Genomic DNA, 12,077 nt, shown 5'->3' with positions numbered 1-12,077 from the left:
ATTACTATAGTCAAGCTAATTAACATCATCTTCTCAAATAGTTACCATAGCTTTTGTGTATGTGTATGATAAAAGCACCTGAAATCTACTCTTTTAGCAAATTTCCAGTACTGATACAGTATTGTATCAGTATTATGACCTCTAGTCATCATATCATACATTAGATCTCTAGACTTATTTATCCTACATAACTGTAACTTTTTACCCTTTGCCCGGTGTCTCCCTTTTTTCCCCATCTTTCCACCTCTGGTATCCACCACTTTACTTTCTGGTTCTATGTATTTGACTTTTAGATTCCACATGTAAATCATATCATAAAGTTTATTCCTTTCTGTGTCTGGTTTATTTCACTTAGCACAATGTCTTCAAGGTTAATCCACATTGTTGCAAATGGCAGGATCTCTTTTTTATTTTTTTTATGACTGAAAGTTACTTTTATTTATTTATTTAGAATTTTATTTATTTATTTATTTTTAATGGGGTGACATCAGTAAATCAAGATACATATATTCAAAGATAACATGTCCAGGTTATCTTGTCATTCAATTATGTTGCATACCCATCACCCAAAGTCAGATTGTCCTCTGTCACCTTCTATCTAGTTCTCTTTGTGCCCCTCCCCCGCCCCCCTTCCCTCTCCCTTTCCCCCCTCCCCCCGTAACCACCACATTCTTATCAATGTCTCTTGGTCTCACTTTTATGTTCCATCTATGTATGGAATAATGCAGTTCCTGGTTTTTTCTGATTTACTTATTTCACTCCGTATAATGTTATCAAGATCCCACCATTTTGCTGTAAATGATCCAATGTCATCATTTCTTATGGCTGAGTAGTATTCCATAGTGCAGGGGTTTCCAAACTTTTTACACAGGGGGCCAGTTCACTGTCCCTCAGACCGTTGGAGGGCCAGACTATAAAAAAAACTATGAACAAATCCCTATGCACACTGCACATATCTTATTTTAAAGTAAAAAAACAAAACAGGAACAAATACAATATTTAAAATAAAGAACAAGTAAATTTAAGTCAACAAACTGACCAGTATTTCAATGGGAACTATAGGTTTGCTTTTGGCTAATGAGATGGTCAATGTGCTCCTCTCAATGACCACCAATGAAAGAGGTGCTTCTTCCAGAAGTGCGGCGGGGGCCGGATAAATGGCCTCAGGGGGCCGCAGTTTGGGGACCCCTGCCATAGTGTATATGTGCCACATCTTCTTTATTCAGTCATCTATTGATGGGCTTTTTGGTTGTTTCCATGTCTTGGCCACTGTGAACAATGCTGCAATGAACATGGGGCTGCATGTGTCTTTACGAATCAATGTTTCTGAGTTTTTGGGGTATATACCCAGTAGAGGGATTGCTGGGTCATAAGGTAGTTCTATTTTCAGTTTTTTGAGGAACCACCATACTTTATTCCATAATGGTTGTACTACTTTACATTCCTACCAACAGTGGATGAGGCTTCCTTTTTCTCCACAACCTCTCCAACATTTGCTATAACCTGTCTTGTTAATAATAGCTAATCTAACAGGTTTGAGGTGGTATCTCATTGCAGTTTTGATTTGCATTTCTCTAATAACTAAAGAAGATGAGCATCTTTTCATATATCTGTTGGCCATTTGTATTTCTTCCTGGGAGAAGTGTCTGTTCATATCCTCTTCCCATTTTTTTATTGGATTGTTTGTTTGTTTGTTGTTGAGTTTTATGAGTTCTTTGTATATTTTGGATATTAGGCCCTTATCTGAGCAGGTGTTTAAAAATATCCTTTCCCAATTAGTTGGCTGTCTGTTTATCTTGTTATCAGTTTCTTTTGCTGAGCAAAAACTTCTTAGTCTGATGTAGTCCTATTCATTAATTTTTGCTTTCACTTCTCTTGCCTGTGGAGTCAAATTCATAAAATGTTCTTTAAAACCCAGATCTATGAGTTTAGTACCTATGTCTTCTTCTATGTACTTTATTGTTTCAGGTCTTATGTTTAGATCTTTGCGGATCTCTCTTTTTTTTTTAAGGCTTAATAATATTCCATTATAATAATATAATATCTTGACCTGTTCATCCACCAATAGACTCTTAGTTTGTTTCTATATCTTGGCTATTGTGAATAACGCTGCAATGACATGGCAGTACAGATATCTCTTTGTGGTACTGAACTTATTTTCTTTGATTATATACCCTGAAGAGGGATTGCCAGGTCATAAGATAATTTTATTTTTAGTTTTAATTTTTTTTATTTTTTACAGAGACAGAGAGAGTCAGAGAGAGGGATAGACAGGGACAGACAGACAGGAATGGAGAGATGAGAAGCACCAATCATTAGTTTTTCATTGCGCATTGCAACACCTTAATTGTTCATTGATTGCTTTCTCATATGTGCCTTGACTGCAGGCCTTCAGCAGGCCGAGTAACCCCTTGCTCTAGCCAGAGACCTTGGGCTCAGGCTGGTGAGCTTTTGCTCAAGCCAGATGAGCCCTCGCTCAAGCTGGAGACCTCGGGGTCTCGAACCTGGGTCTTTCACATCCCAGTCCGATGCTCTATTCACTGCGCCACCACCTGGTCAGGCTAGTTTTAATTTTTTGAGGCTCCTCCATACTGTTTTCCATAATGGCTGTACCAATTTATGTTCCCACCAACAGTGCACAAAGATTTTTTTTTTCTCTATATCCTCACCAACACTGCCATCTATTTTTTTTTTTTTTTTAAGTGAGAGGAGGGGAGATAGTGAGACAGACTCCAACATGTGCCCTGACCGGGATCCACCAGGCAGCCCTCATCTGTGGATGATGCTCAAATCAACCAAGCTATCTTCAGCTCCTGAGGCTGACTCTTGGACCAACCAAGCTATCCTCAGCCCCTGGGGTTGACGTTCAAACCAATGGAGCCACTGGCTGCAGGAGGGGAAGAGGGAGAGAGAAAGGGAGAGAGAAAAGGGGAGAAAGTGGGGGAGAGAATCAGATGGTTGCTTCTCATATGTGCCCTGACCGGGAATCAAACCAAGGATGTCCATACACTGGGCCAATGCTCTTTCTACTGAGCAAACTGCCAGGGCCTATTCTTATTTTTAATAATAGCTACCCTAACAGGTGTGAAGTCATATCTCATTGTGAGGTATTTTTTTCCCCAGTGGATCAGCCTAGTTATTTATTTATTTATTTATTTATTTATTGTTTGTTTGTTTGTTTGTATTTTCATTGTGGTTTTGATTTGCATTTCCCTGAGGATTAGTGGTGCTGAGTGCCTTTTTGTATACCTATTGGTTATTTATATGGTCTTCTTTGGAAAAAAGATTATTCAGATCTTTCATCCATTTTTAAATTGCATTGATGGGTTTTTCTGCTATTGAACTATATGAGTTTCTTATATATTTTGGATAGTAACCCCTTAACAGATATATGGTTTGCAAATATTTTCTCTCAATCCATAGGTTGCCTTTTCATTTTGTTATTTCTTTTGCTGTGTTTCTACTGTACTTTTAGTTTCATGTAACCTTACTTTTTAATTTTTGCTTTTGTTTGATCTTATGTTGTCATATTTAAAAAAATTATTTCTACCTAACCAATGGTAGCACAGTGGATAGAGCATTGACCTGGGATGTTGAGGACCGAGGTTCGAAGCCTCAAGATTGCCAACTTGAGTGTGGGCTCATCTGGCTTGAGTGTGGGGTCACCATTTGAATGTGGGATCATCAACATGATTCCAAGGTCACTGGCTGGGCTTGAGCCCCTTGGTCAAGGCATGTATGAGAAGCAATTAATGAAGAACTAAATTGACCCAATTACAAGTTGATGCTTCTCATTTCTCTCCCTTCCACTCTCTCTCTCTCAAAAAATTATTTCTAAGGCCAATGTCAAGGAGCTTCTCCCCTATGTTTTCTTCTAGGAGTTTTATAGTTTCAGGTTTTACATTTAAGTCATTAACCCATTTTGGATTGATTTTTGTATGTGATATAAGAAAAGGATCCAGTTTAATTCTTATACATGTGCATATTCAATTTTCCCAACACCAGTTATTGAAAAGACTATACTTTCCTCATTGTGTATTCTTGGTACCCTTGGTGAAGATCAGTTTACTGTATGTGTTTAGATTTATTTTTGGGCTTTCTATTCTGTTTCATTGGCTCACATATCTGTTTTTATGTCAGTACCATACTGTTTTGATCATTAGAGATTTATAATACAGTGTTTTTCCCCATTCCCTGTGGGGGATATTTTTCAAGACCCCCAGTGGATACCTGAAACCTCAGATAGTACTGAACCCTACATATACTATGTTTTTCTATACATTCCTTTTCACTTAACGGAAGTACTTTATGGCTTCTTTTTGGCATACTTGATTGCCAACATCACTATTCTTGCCTTCAGAGCTATTTTTTTTTTTTATTCATTTTAGAGAAGAGAGAAAGAGGGGGAGAGAGACAGGGGGGAGGAGCTGGAAGCATCAACTCCCATATGTACCTTGACCAGGCAAGCCCAGGGTTTCGAACCTGCGACCTCAGCATTTCCAGGTCAACGCTTTATCCACTGCGCCACAACAGGTCAGGCCTTCAGAGCTATTTTTAAGTAAAATAAGGTTACTTGAACACAACCACTGCAATACCATAACCATCAACCTGATAACGTAAATAGTTACTAAGTGACTATGGGTAGGTAGCAAAGGTATGATTCATATTCTGGACAGGATAGAGTGGGTGGTGCAAGATTTCATGACACTACTCAAAATGGTGCATAATTAAAAACTTATGAATTATTTATTTATGGAATTTAAAAAAAATTTTTTTTCTTTCTTTTTTGTATTTTTCTGAAGCTGGAAACGGGAGAGACAGTCAGATAGACTCCCACAAGCGCCCGACTGGGATCCACCCGGCATGCCCACCAGGGGTGACGCTCTGCCCACCAGGGGGCGATGCTCTGCCCCTCCGGGGCGTCGCTCTGCCGCGACCAGAGCCACTCTAGCGCCTGGGGCAGAGGCCAAGGAGCCATCCCCAGCGCCTGGGCCATCTTTGCTCCAATGGAGCCTTGGCTGCGGGAGGGGAAGAGAGAGACAGAGAGGAAGGAGAGGGGGAGGGGTGGAGAAGCAAATGGGCACTTCTCCTGTGTACCCTGGCCGGAAATCGAACCCAGGTCCCCCACACGCCAGGCAGACGCTCTACCGCTGAGCCAACCGGCCAGGGCCTATTTATGGAATTTTTAATTTAACATTTTGGACCATGGTTGACCACAGGTAACTGAAACTGGGAAATGTGAAACTGTGAATAAGGGAAGACCACTATATAATTTGAAATCAAGAAGTGTGATGTCTTCAACTCTGATCTTATTTCTTAAGGTTATTTTGGCTATTTGGAATATTTTATAGTTCCATACAAATTTTAGAATTATTTTTCTATTTTTGTAAAAAATACTATTAGAATTTGATTAGTGATTGAATTGAATCTTTAGATTGCTTTAGGTACTATGGAAATTTTAACAATTTTGATTTTTCAAATCCATGAACACAGAATATATTTCCATTTATTTGTATCTTCTTTGATTTCTTTCATTAATGTTTTATAGTTTTCTATATACAGAACTTTCACTTCTTAAGCCAAACTTATTCCTAAGTATTTTATTCTTGCTGTTGCTATTGTAAATGACATTGTTTTTTTGATTTCCTTTTCAGATAGATCATTATTGATATAAAGAAATGCAACTGATTTTTGTTTGTTGGTTTTGCATCCTGCAGCTTTACTAAACTTAGTTATCAGTTCTAAGTTTTTTGAGTATGAAATCTGTAGAGTTTTTCTGTATCATCTCCAGAAATAATTTTAAATTTTACTTCTTCCTTTCTAGTTTGAATGCCTTTTATTTCTTTTTCTTATCTGATTGCTTTTGTTAGTACTTATTATTGAATAGAAGTGGTGAGAGTGGGCATCTTTGTCTTGTATCAGATCTTAGAGGAAAGCTTTCAGTTTTACCCCATTGATTAAAATTTTAGCTGTGGCCTGACTGGTGGTGGTGCAGTGGATAAAATGTTGACCTGGGATGCTGAGGTCCCAGGTTCAAGCCCTGAGGTCACCAGCTTGAGCGTAGAGATACTGGTTTGAGTGTGGGATCATAGACATGATCCTATGGTCACTGGCTTGAGCCCAAAGGTCACTGGCTTGAAGCCCAAAGTCCCTTGCTTGAGCCCAAGGTCAATGGCTTAAGCATGGGGTCATTGGCTCACCTTGAGCCCCCTGGTCAAGGCATATACAAGAAGCAATCAATGAGCAACTTTAGTATCACAACTATGAGTTGATGCTTCTCATTTCTCTCCCTTTCAGTCTCTCTTTCTCTTTCTCTCTCTCTCTCAAAAAAAGATTTTAGCTGTGGGTTTTTAATAAATTGCCTCTATAGCAGCGGTTCTCAACCTGTGGGTCGCGATCCTTTCCAATGGCTTTAGGCGACCCCTGTGTTTTGGTCGTGGGACCCCCGCCAGGGTCGCGACCCACAGGTTGAAAATTGCTGCTCTATAGTATTGAGGAACTTTTATTTTGCTCTTGCCTCATTCATATTTTTATTTTTTCCAATGAGTTCTTTTTAAATTTATTATGTTTCAAGTGTCCCACTCAATACATTGTGCCCCCCGTGCCCCATGCAAAGTCTTTCCATTCCCATTTTACCCCTTTTGCCTCCCCTACCTCCACTGCCCCCTTTACCTCTGGGAATTGCTACCCTGTTGTCTCTATCTATGTGTTATGTAAATATAACTTGGCTAATGCTTTCACCTTCTTTAATCCCTTCCCCTCTTCCCCTTTCTCTCTGACAACTGTCCATCTATTTCCTGTGACCTTGCCTCCATTTCTATTTTGTTTCTCAGTTTATTGTGTTTATTAGATTCCACATATAAGTGAGATCGTATAGTATTTGTCTTTCTCTGACTGGCTTTTTTCACTTAGCATAGTAATCTCCTGGTCCATCTATGTTGTTGCAAAAGGTAAGATTTCCTTCTTTTTACAGCTTCATTGTATTCTATTGTGTAAATATACCACAGCTTTTTTATCCACTCATCCCCTGATGGACATTTGGGCTGTTTCTGGATCTTGGCTATTTTAAACAATGCTGCAATGAAATGGGGGTGCATATCTTCTTTTGAATTAGGGTTTTGGGATTCTTAGAATTTATTTCTAGAAGTGTGATAGCTGGGTCATAGCACTTTCATTTTTAAATATTTTGAGGAAACTCCATAATGTTTTCCATGGTGGCTGCAAGAGTCTGTATTCCCACCAGCAGTGCAAGAGGGTTCCCTTTTCTTCACACCCTCTCCAGCACTTGTTCTTTGTAGATTTGTTAACGAAAGCCATTCTGGCAGTTGTGAGGTGATATTTCATGTGGTTTTAATTCTATTTCTCTAATGATCAGTGATGTTGAACTTTTTTTTTAATATGCCTATTGGCCACTTCTATGTCCTCTTTGGAGAAGTGTTAATTTATATCCTTTGCCCATATTTTAATTGGATTGTTTACCTTCCTGGTGTTGAGTTTTAAAAATTCTTATAAATTTTGGTTATTAACTCCTTATCAAATCTGTCAGAAATATGTTCTCCTATTGAGTGAGTGGGTTGTCTTTTTATTTTGTTAATGTTGTCTTTTGCTATGTAAAAGCTTTTTAGTTTGATATAGCCCAATTTGTTTATTTTGTCCTTTATTTCACTTGACTGCAGAGATAGATCTGTAATAATTTTGCTACTAGAGATGTGTGAGAGTCTACTGCCTATGCTTTCTTCCAATATTTTTGTGGTTTAGTGACTTACATTTAAGTCTTTTATCCATTTTGAGTTTTTTTAGTTGGTGGTTTAGTTTCATTCCTGTCCAATTGCATGTACCTGTCCAATTTCCCCAACACCATTTATTAAAGAGACTGCCTTTACTCCATTGTATACTCTTGCCTCCTTTGTAAATATTAATTGACCATAAGGCATGTATTTATTTCTGCGTTCTTTATTCTATTCCATTGATCTGTATGTCTGTTCTTAAGCCAGTACCAGGCTGTTCTGATTATAATAGCCTTGTAGTATAACTTTGTATTAAGAAGTGTGATACCTCCCACTTTGTTCTTCATGTTCAAGCTTGCTGAGGCTATTTGGTTTATTTTTTGGTTCCATATAAATTTTTGGCATGTTTGTTCTAGATCTGTGAAGTATGCCATTGGTATTGTAATAAAAATTACATTGAATGTATAGCTTGTTTTGGGTAGTATGGACATTTTAATTATGTTAATTCTTCCCATCCATGCACACAGTATATACTTCCTCCCACTTGTTTGGATCTTTCTCGATTTCTTTTTCCAATGTCTTATAATTTTATGAGTACAAGTCTTTTACCTCCTTGGTTAAATTTATTCCTAGGTACCTTATTTTGTTGTTGTCATTGCAATAGTAATTGAGATTGTTTTCTTAATTTCTCTTTCTGACAGTTCATTATTGGTGTATAAAAATGCCACTGATTTCTGAATATTAATTTATGTCCTGCCACCTTGATGAATAAATTTATTAGGTCTAGTAGTTTTTTGTCAGAGACTTTGGGGTTTTCTTTGTACAGTATCATGTTGTCAGCAGATAACAACAGTTTTACTTCTTTTTTTTCGATTTGGATGTCTTTTATATTTTCTTTTCTGATTGCCGTGGCTGGGACTTTCAATACTATGTTGAATAAGAGTGGTGAAAGGGCACATCCCCGTCTTGTTCCTGATCTTAGGGGATTGCTTTTAATTGAGTATGATGTTGGCTGTCAGTTTGTCATATATGGACTTTATTATGTTGAGATATGTTCCCTGTATTCCTACTTTGCTGAGAATTTTGATTATAAATGGGTGCTGGATTTTATCAAATGCTTTTTCTGCATCTATTAATATAATCGTGTGATTTTTATCCTACACGTTTATTGACTTGCAAATATTGTACTTACCTTGTCTTCCTGGAATAAATCTCACTTGATCATGATGTATGATCTTTTTTTTTTTTCTGTATTTTTCCGAAGCCGGAAATGGGGAGAGACAGTCAGACAGACTCCCGCATGCGCCCCACTGGGATCCACCCAGCACACCCACCACGGGGTGACGCTCTGCCCACCAGGGGGCGATGCTCTTTCCCTCTGGGGCGTCACTCTGTTGCAACCAGAGCCACTCTAGCGCCTGGGGCAGAGGCCGAGGAGCCATCCCCAGCGCCCGGGCCATCTTTGCTCCAGTGGGGCCTCGGCTGCGGGAGCGTAAGAGAGAGACAAAGAGGAAGGAGAGGGGGAGGGGTGGAGAAGCAGATGGGCACTTCTCCTGTGTGCCCTGGCCGGGAATCGAACCCGGGACTTCTGCACGCCAGGCCGACGCTCTACCACTGAGCCAACTGGCCAGGGCCTGTATGATCTTTTTAATGTATTGTTGGATCTGGTTTGCTAATATTTTGTTGAGAATTTTAGCATCTACGTTTGTCAGGAATACTGACCAATAGTTTTCTTTCTTTGTAGTGTCTTTACCTGGTTTTGGAATTAGGATAATGCTTGCCTCATAAAATGAATTTGGAAGTCTTCCCTCTTCTTGAGTTTTTTGGAATATTTTGAGGTTAGGTTAGTTCTTTGAGTGATTGGTAAAATTTGCCCATGAAGCCATCAGTACAAGGCTTTTGCTTGCCAGGAGTTTTTTTGGTAATGTTTCTATTTCATTTGTTGTAATTGATCTGCTGAACTTTCCTGATTCTTCCAGATTCAGTTTTAGAAGATTGTGTGTTTGTAGGAATTTATCCACTTCACCTGGGCTGTTCAATTTTTTGGCATATACTTCTACTTAGTATTTTCTTGAAGTCCTTTATATTTCTGTGATGTCAGTTGTTACTTCTTTCATTTCTAATTTTATTTATTTGCATCCTCTCTCTTTTTTCTTCTTGAGTTTGGTTAAAAGTTTGTCAATATTTTTTACCTTTTCAAAAATCCAGCTCTGGATAAAGCATTTGATAAAGTCCAGCATCCATTTATGACCAGCTCTTGGTTTCATTGATCTTTTGTATTGTTTTATTAGCCTTTATTTATTTATTTCCCCTCTGATCTTTATTATTACTTTCCTTCTGCTTCCTCTGGGCTTTATTTGTTGTTCTTTTTCTAGTTCTTTTAGGTTCAGGGTTAGAATGTTTATTTGAGATTTTTCTTGCTTTTAAGGTATGCTGTAGTGCTGTGAACTTCCCTTCCAGGACAACTTTCTCTGTATCCTATAGATTTTGAGTTTTTGTGTGTTCATTTTCATTTATTTCAAGGAAATTTTTTATTTCCTCCATGATCTTATTGTTAACCCATTTGTTATTTAATAATGTGATATTTAGCCTCCAAGTGTTTGGATGGTTTTCAATGTTTCTATTATAATTGATTTCTAGTTTCATGCCACTGTGGTCAAAGAAGATGCTTGATATGATTTCAATCTCTTTAATTTATTGATACTTGTTTTTTGTCCTAATATATGGTCTGTCCTAAAAGATGTACCATAAGCATGTGAAAAGAATATTCTGTTGCTTTGAGGTGAAAAGTTCTGAAGATATTAAGTACAGTTGATTTAGTGTGCCATTTAAGGATGCTGTTTCCTTGTTGATTTTCTATCTAGAGCGGTGTTTCCCAACGTGGGGCCCATGCCCCACAGGGGGGCAATTCGACACGACTTTAACTCTTTCGCCCTGGGCCATTTAAATGCAATGCTAGATATCGGTGCCAAATTTAACAAAAAATGCAATTCTCAAATAATTGCGGTAAATAATTATTAAGTATAATTTCGTTTGACGAGACCAAAATATCAACTGGGTGATTGGCGTCATCAAGTAAACTTCGTCCTGGGTTCACCGCGGAGCGTGCCGTCTGCGGCGGGGAACCCTGGATGTTTTAAAAACTCGCTAAACAACGCAGTTATTCTCACCTAATTGGCCCATCGCAACTTCTGTAGTGTTTCACATCATTCAGTTGGTGTTAATTTGAAATAAGTGTCAGTCAAAACTGTTGTAAAAGCTCGTTGATTTAATAAATATACATATATATATATTGTATAGATATAATTGGTAAGTATTTGATTTTATTTTTATCAATATTAAACTCTTTATTAAGTACTTCTTGCATCAGGGCTAGAAAGCAATAATATTTTATAAATATTATTGGGCTATAATAGTGCATGCACGACAATTTTAATTTTAGAAGCATAACTTTCCAGAAAGTTTTGTCAAGTGGAAAAAATATAGATACCTTTTGATTTGCGGTGGTAGTGTAGTAAATGTGTTATATACATTTAAACAAATATGAATTTTTAGTATCCGTTTACTCTATGTCACATTGAATATATTTTAACACATATTTTAATATTAGTTTTTAATTGATCTTATTTTTATTATAGCCCATAGTAAAATGAGTGGTGCAAGCAAGAAAAAAACTCGTCAATATTCGGAGGAATATTTAAAATTTGGGTTCATACCCGCTGTTCACGATGAGCGGATTCCTTTTTGTCTTTTATGCCAGCAATGCTTGACCAACGAATCAATGAAACGAGGTCGTCTTGAGGTGCATTTGAAGGCAAAACATAGTGCTCATATTAATTCAAATTTGAGTTACTTTAAAACTTTAAAGAAAAATTTTGAAAAAAGAACAACATTAAAGTCTCTATTTACTGCTCATACTTCAACTAAAAATCATGTTCTTGAGGCTAGTTATCAAATTTCTTTATTCATCGCTAAAACTGGAGAAAATCACACTATAAGAGAGAATTTAATAAAACCGTCAATATCAGCATTTCTTAAAACGGTTCTTGAAAAAGATGACAAAGATGTAAAAGCTATGCCACTCAGTAACAATTCTGTTAGCAGAAGAATAGACGAAATGAGTGAGGATATTGAAAAACAACTTATTGAAAAGCTGAAAACAAGAAAATTCTCCTTGCAAATGGATGAATCAACTTTGAGAGACAGTGAGGCAGTATTGATAACTTACGTAAGATATATTGATAAAGGACATTTTGCTGAAGAAGTGTTGTTCTGTAAAAGATTAGAAAGCACCACTACCTCCAAAGATATATATAATAAGCTAAAAAACTACTTAGATGTCAATGATGT

General features: G+C 37.5%; 1 protein-coding gene across 1 annotated transcript in view; it reads left to right on the top strand.

Annotated features, from left to right (window-relative positions):
* Nucleotides 1-12,077, top strand: part of DNAH12 (dynein axonemal heavy chain 12) — a 376,621-nt gene that overhangs the window by 190,332 nt on the left and 174,212 nt on the right. The gene's annotated exons all lie outside the window — the stretch shown is intronic.

Source organism: Saccopteryx bilineata, chromosome 10, assembly GCF_036850765.1.
Source record: "Saccopteryx bilineata isolate mSacBil1 chromosome 10, mSacBil1_pri_phased_curated, whole genome shotgun sequence".
NCBI lineage: Eukaryota > Metazoa > Chordata > Mammalia > Chiroptera > Emballonuridae > Saccopteryx > Saccopteryx bilineata.
The sequence above is the reverse complement of the archived record's forward strand: the minus strand, read 5'-3'. Positions and strand labels throughout refer to the sequence as shown.